We start from the raw sequence: 7,281 nt of genomic DNA on the forward strand, positions 1-7,281 counted from the left end.
CCGCTCCCTCCCCGCGGCCCGAACGGACTCACCCGCCGCGATCAGCGGGTCCGCTGCCCACACTCAAGCTGGCGGCGGCGGCCTCACTGCCCTCTGCCCTCATTCAACATGGCGGCGACGGCCTCACTTTGGGATCACGTGCCGGCCCTTTCCCATGTGACCCCGGTTGAGGCCTGGGCCGCCATCTTGCCTCCGGGCAGAGAGGCGCCATTTGCCAGGAGTTGTCCCTTTCCCTCCTCACTGGTTCGTGGTTTGGTTTCCCAGCATTGGCAGCACTGCAGCAGGGGCAAGGCCGTCACACAGCCTTACGACAGGCAGTGGGTCAGACCCTCGGCCCACCCAGCCCAGCAGCCCGGCGTCTGGCAGTGGCCGCTGCCAGGTGCGTCAGAGCGAATGATCAGGACGGGGCGATTTATTGAGTGATCCATCCCCTGCCATCCAGTCCCAGCTTCTGGCCGCCAGAGCAGGGGGCTGCCTCCCTGACCATCGTGGCTAGCAGCCATTGATGGACCTGTCCTCCAGGAACTTGTCTAGTTTTTTTTTTAACCCAGTTATACTTTTGGCCTTCACAACATCCCCTGGCAATGAGTTCCACAGGTTCACTGTTCATTGGCTGAAGAAATACTTCCTTAGGTTTGTTTTAAACCTGCTGCCTATTAATTTCCTTGGGTGATCCTGGTTCTTATGTTATGGGAAGGGGTAAATAACACTTCCCTAGTCACTTTCTCCATATTGTAAACCTCTATCATCATATCCCCCCTTAGTCGTCTCTTTTTTTACATATTGAACAGTCCCAGTGTTTTCAACCTTTCCTTGTACGGACGCTATTCCAGACACCTTCTCATTTTTGTTGCCCTTCTCTGTACTTTCTCCAATGCCAATATATCTTTTTTGAGATGGAGTAATGTAGGGTTACCATCCGTCTGGGTTTCCCCGGACATGTCCGGCTTTTTCAGCTTTAAATGGCCATCCGGGGGGGATTTCTAATAAAGTAGAAATGTCCGGGATTTCCCCCTTCCCCTCATGCAGAGTGCGGCGCGGCTGATTGGACGGCTGGGCCTGATTGACAGCCGCTCGCAGCCACTGGGGCCTCTAGCAGCCACAGTCCCTCCCCCTCCCCCTCCCCCACTCCTTCCTCCCCCGCAGAGCAGCGCCACAGTGTTTGGCTGCATGTGGAGCTCGCAGCTCTCCCTCGGCCTGGTGGGGGGGGCAGGCAAGGGACAGGGAACCGGGGGGTTAGATTGGTCGGGGGTTCTGGGGGGGCTGTCAGGAGAAGGGGGTATAGAGAGCAGTTGGAGCAGTCAGGGGACAGGGAGCAGGGAGACTTAGATAGGGGGTGGGGTCCTGGGGGCAGTTAGGGTGGGGGGGGTCTCAGGAGAGGGCAGTCAGGGGACAGGTAGGGGGATTCTGAGGGGGGTGGGAAGTGGGAGGGGGCAGGGCTAGGGCGGCACCCCGTGTCCTCTTTTTTGATTGTTGAAATATGGTAACCTAGAGTAATGAGAACTGCACACTGAACAGTCCCAGTCTTTTTAATCTCTCCTTGTATGGACACATTATCTGGTTCTGAGTAAACTAGTTTGTCTGGCTCTTGCAGTCCATGTTACTGAGGGCTGGGAGTGAAGCTACCTCGGAATGGAGTGCCTTTTTATCTAGCGTATGTGTTTGATCTTCTAGTGCTTTATAACAGACAGAGTGTGTTGCTTTAGGTGAGACGATTCTAGAAAGTGCGTGGCTTTTTGTTGTACAATAATTAACAGAGAAAACTGCCCTAGTTCTGTTTTGCAGGCATGGCTGGGCAAGTTCCTACATACAAACAGGACTCATTTGCAGAATGCCAGGTTCTGAATTTCTGTTGGGTTTTGGCCCAGTTGGTATAACCTGCCATTATAGTGGGCCCCGGACTACTCCCATCTAGTACAATAAGTTGAATTACATTGTCAAGTAGTGTTGTTAATGAGTTGTGTGACCCAGAGATCCCTTGGTGCCAATTGGCAGAGGGCACAGAGGGGTGCATGGGGCTTTACAGGGATCCACTGGGTCGGATATCTGCATAAGAGTTCACCAAAGGGTAGCATATGAAGTAACAGTCTCCGTCTGGCTGTTTGTATGCCTCACAATGTATGCCTATTTTACTCCTGACAGAATTCTGTGCCCATGCGGAGGCGCAGAATTCATATGGTCCGCATATTTCTGGTGCCCCCCCCCCAACACAGAAAAACGCAAAAAGAAATCTCCGGGGGACATGCGTCTCTTCCCTGGCAGCCCAGGCAGCGCGTCTGTTCCAGCGTGCCTGGAGCAGCTTCAGAGACACATATCACTGCCGGGGGAGGAGGGCTCAGCATGTGTGCCTGTGGGGGAGACATTGATCACCGTCGGGGGGCAGGGCTGACCAACAAGCGAGAAAGACTCTGGGTATGTCTACACTGCCCATGTTACAGCACGGCCATGGCAGCCGGGGGAGAGCTCTCCTGGCGATAAAAAAACCCATCCCAAACAAGCGGTGGTAGCTTTATCGCCGGGAGCGCGCTATACTGGCGGTTTTTAATGCTCAAATTTTTGTCGCTCAGGGGGGTGTTTTTTCACACCCCGGAACAACTAAAGTTTTAATGCTGAAAGTGGCAGTGTAGACATAGCCTCTATCCCTCTCTACTGCGACTGGAGGGGCATGGAGGAGGGTAGGTCTTTTTATTATGCAGGAGGAAGGCTCTGTCCCCGAGGCAGAAGTGTAGCAGCCTGCCTGCCTGTAACTTCTTGAGAATTGAAAAAACACTTAATTAAATATTGGTATCATGTTACTGTAAATTGTTTGTTTTTAAGTTAAAGAAAATAGCTTTTGTAAAAAAAACAAAAAAACACATTTTGTTAATGTTGCTGTTGATGGTCAATTGATCTCATTCTCTGATGCAGAAATGTAGCAACCTGTCTGCATAGTAACATTGTTAATTATTCTATTGTTAGTTAACTGTTCCCATTCTCAGTCAATTTCCCCAGGAGCATAAAAACCTGTAAAAGTTTTAAGGCCTCTACATTGCCAGAGTGATGCAAAGTCTTATAAATGACAGTAAGGGAATCAGCTAGGAAGATCTATGCGCTGTCTCACTTTTTTCCTGTGCCAAAGTGGCACAAAGGGGTTAGATTTTTACTTACCCATAAAAAAAAAAAAAAGACTTTTGAGGGAAAATAAAACATTTACCAAGCAGTGAATAAAATGTCAGGACAATCAGAACCAAGCACTTCCCAAAGTACCCAGCTAGGTACAGGACAATGATTAGCAAAACTGTATGACTTTCATGTGTGAAAGTCTGAGCAATTTAAAATTACATTCTACTTTTTTTTTTTTTCTTTCCTGTTTGGTGTTCTATAAACACCACTGTAACGATGCTGGCGTTGGTGGGACCCAACTGAGAGTACCAATTCAGGACAAATTGCTTAAAGCTAGGCAGTTACAGCCCAAGGCTGGGGTTTCTATGCACGCCAAGGCAAACCAAACCAGCCAAACAGAGAAGACTTCGGTCTCACCCCACTGGCTAACCACAAGTCACACAAGCAATTCCCTCAGACACTCCAGTTTCCCAGTATCACCACCAGTGCCACTCGTTATGGGGACAAATGGTTATGAAAACCAATACCCCAGTAAAAGAAAAAAGGTTCTCCTGATCCCAAAGGACCAAGCCCCAGACCCAGGTCAATATACAACTCAGATCTTACCCACAAATCACGCTGTTGCCAATCCTTTAGAATCTAAAATCTAAAGGTTTATTCATAAAAGGAAAAAGATAGAGATGAGAGCTAGAATTGGTTAAATGGAATCAATTACATACAGTAATGGCAAAGTTCTTGGTTCAGGCTTATAGCAGTGATGGAATAAGATGCAGGTTCAAATCAAGTCTCTGGAACATCCACAGCTGGGATGGGTCATTCAGTCCTTTGTTCAGAGCTTCAGTTTTTAGCAAAGTCCCTCCAGAGGCAAGAAGCAGGACTGAAGACAAGATGGAGGAGCTGCAGCAGACTTTTATAGTCTCTTGCCTTGTGGCCTTTCTTCCTTTGTTCCAAAGACAAGCATTCCAGCACATGGCATGAAAGAACTTTAGAGTTCTGTCCATAGGCATGTCTCTGCCTTGCTCAGTTACAAGGTTTATCTGCCTTCTCTCAATGGGTCAGTTGTGTAGCTGATGGTCCTTAATGGGCTATCAAGCAGACTAGGCAGAGCTGATGCCAACTTGTCTCGGGTGTCACCCAAAAGCATAGCACAAGTTTGAAATACAGACAGTATAGAGCCAATACTTATAACTTTAAATACAAAAATGATCCATGCACACAGATAGCATAATCATAACCAGCAAACATAACCTTGTCTTAGAAACCTTATCTGACCCCCTTTATACAAGATTTGGTACCACTACAGTACCTTGGTTGTACCAGTGATCTATACTGTCCCAGTTCACGTCAATGTTACACCTTGCCTCAGAGGTTTTATGACAATGATTTCTAGCATTCATGCTGCCTCTGAGAACAGCTTCTAAGCTAGGTCTGGTCTACACTAAAAAATTAGGTGGGCTCAGTTACGTCACTTAGGGCTGTGAAAAATCCACAGCCTGAGCAATGTAGTTAAGCTGACCTAACCCCAACTGTAGACAGTTCCTGCCTCTGGGGGAGATGGATTACCTACACTGATGGGAGTACCCCTCCCATTGGCATAGGTAGTGTCTGCATTAAAGCAGTACAGTAGCACAGCTGCAGCTGTCTATATAGGAGTAGCTAGACTTAAGGCTGTCTTCGGCCTTAGTTGGGAATTGGTCCTGCTTTGAGCAGGGGGTGGGACTAGGTGACCTCCTGAGGTCCCTTCCAACCCTGATAGTCTATGATTCTATGATTCAATTGTAGCTGCTGTGAAAGATTTTTGTGTTTCACAATTTCCAAAATCATAGTTTTCAGCCAATGCATGCAGAGCTCTTATAAAACATTTAATGTTTTCCCCTCGTTCTTAAATTTTCTGCTGAAAACACAAACCACATTTCTCTGGGGTATAAAGTAGGCATCAAACATAACCAGAACCCTTTCATAGTCCTCTTTGTGACTGTCTTCAGAAAAGTCAAAGAATTTAAAGATATCCTCTGCCTACTTCCCTATAGCATAAATTATGGATGATACCTGTATATCTCCAGTGTCTTTGTAAAGCTTGTTTGCCATTTGAAATCTTGCAAAATCCTGCTTCCAGGCTGTCCACTGTGAAGGTTTCTCAAAGCTGAAGTTCTCTGGGGCATTGAAGAGTGGCATATTGTTAAGATCCTGCAACCTTTGATGCTGTTTTCCTTCTGTTTCTGTTCTCCTGTGGCACTAGATGGAAAATAAAGCAAGAGTAGCTGAGGAGGTGTACAAGAGAAGGGATTCTAAAAAGGTTATTCTAGTATCTAAACAACTGATATTACAATTCTTGAACTATTGTGGCATTGTGAATGTTCGAACTGCACAGAAGCACAAGGTACATGTTAGATTGGATATCACCTTCAGGGAGGAGAACACGTGGAGGACAAAGACTAACCTATCTCAGTACAATCAACAGATGCAACCATCATGGAGACAACTTACAACGGAGTCAAACATCTTGCTCTGGAGACAACAGTGAGAGAAATAGGTTCCCTTATATTTCACTAGGAACAAGAGTTTAAAACTAAAGCTTTGCAAAACAACCAAACATACATGAAATATTATCCAGGCCTCAAGATTTCTTCCTCTAGAGTTTCTGGAAGTTTTGTTTATATTGTAGTGGGAGAGTCTGTGGGATCTGGCAGATTTTAATGGCATCTCCTCCTACGTATATTTTGGTCATACAAATGTTTTTGTTAGAGAGAATTTTTTCTGGATGAGGTCCTCTGTATGGGTTTTGGAAGAGTTCTGTCCAGATTTTACCATCTTGGATTGCTGAATGTTCTTTCTTTTTGTGGATTTAAATTAATTCCTGCTGTAGCAGAAGGAACTGGAATCTACTGTGGGCTGGTTTATGGTAGATCATTATTACTTTCTCCTGTTGGATGATTCCTACAAACCACCATCCAAATTTTAATTAAAATAAAAAAAAAAAAAGTCAGTAGACTGTCTGGTAGTAAAGCTAATTTTCAAAATGTGACCCAAACAAAAATTAATGCAGTAAGGTCTGCCTGAGTTTACAGCCAGCCTGAAGTAATAGCTCTGAGGTGTGAACTACCCCTCCTAATCCCAATGGAATGTTCATTCTGATGCCTAATGACACTCAATGTCAACAGTTAACTTCCCACTGCTGATCAAAGCAGATTTTAAAAAGAGGGACAGTCATAGAAAGGTCTGCACAATCTACACACGCCTCGTCTCCCCTAGGTTGCTGTGGTATAAGTAACTTTTCCTTTCGTCTATGGAAGTTTGTATCATGGCCTTTCTCTTACCTTCGCTTTCTTTGTGTTATAACCTTTCCCGCTGGGTGACTGATTCTCTCTTGAGGATTCTGTGTGAGTTTTATTTGACATTACCCCTTGTGTTGGGGAATTGCAGTGTTGCCAACTTTCAGAGTTTTATCACAAGTGCTGTGACATTTGACATCTGTCTCAAAGCTCCAGCTCCTGGAGGCATGGCTGTCAGCGACTCCCCGCTCTGTTCAGGTTGCAGAGAAAAGTGGATGCGGCCTAGAGGTTCAGAACCCAACTAAAAGACACACACCCCCCCAGCAATGGCTCCGTACCGTTATATTCCGTTTTGAAGCCAGGTGTGTGATCTGGGAACACTTGAGGCTGCCAGCCCCGGGGTGGGGTGCATGGGCCCTTGGCTGCTGGATTTCCCGCGCGGCCTGTAACCAAGCAGAGCACAGGGGCGGTCCTGCCGCCCAGCTCCAGGGGTGCCGGCTGGGCCCAGGCCTGCGGGATGGGTTTGGTACATGGGCCTGGGGGCAGCTGGGTACCTTGGGCTGGGGCCTGGCCTGCGGGATGGGTTTGGAACATGGGCCTGGGGGGCAGCTGGGTACCTTGGGCTGGGCCCAGGCCTGCGGGATGGGTTTGGTACATGGGCCTGGGGGGCAGCTGGGTACCTTGGGCTGGGGCCTGGCCTGCCACTTCGCAGCCACAAGCTGGGCCCTCGGACAGGCCGCCCCGTCCCCATGGCAACCCCGCCCGGGCCGCCTCTGCCCACAACCAACATGGAGGCCCCGGCCTGGCTCCTGCGTCACGTGCCCCGCGCCGGCGCCGGAGACCAGCGCGGAGCTCGCGAGAACGGCGGCCCTCTCGCGATAGCTCCGTGCTGGGGGGCGGAGCCGGC

This window comes from Terrapene carolina, unplaced genomic scaffold, assembly GCF_002925995.2.
Source record: "Terrapene carolina triunguis isolate 2854851 unplaced genomic scaffold, T_m_triunguis-2.0 Scaffold629, whole genome shotgun sequence".
Classification (NCBI taxonomy): domain Eukaryota; kingdom Metazoa; phylum Chordata; order Testudines; family Emydidae; genus Terrapene; species Terrapene triunguis.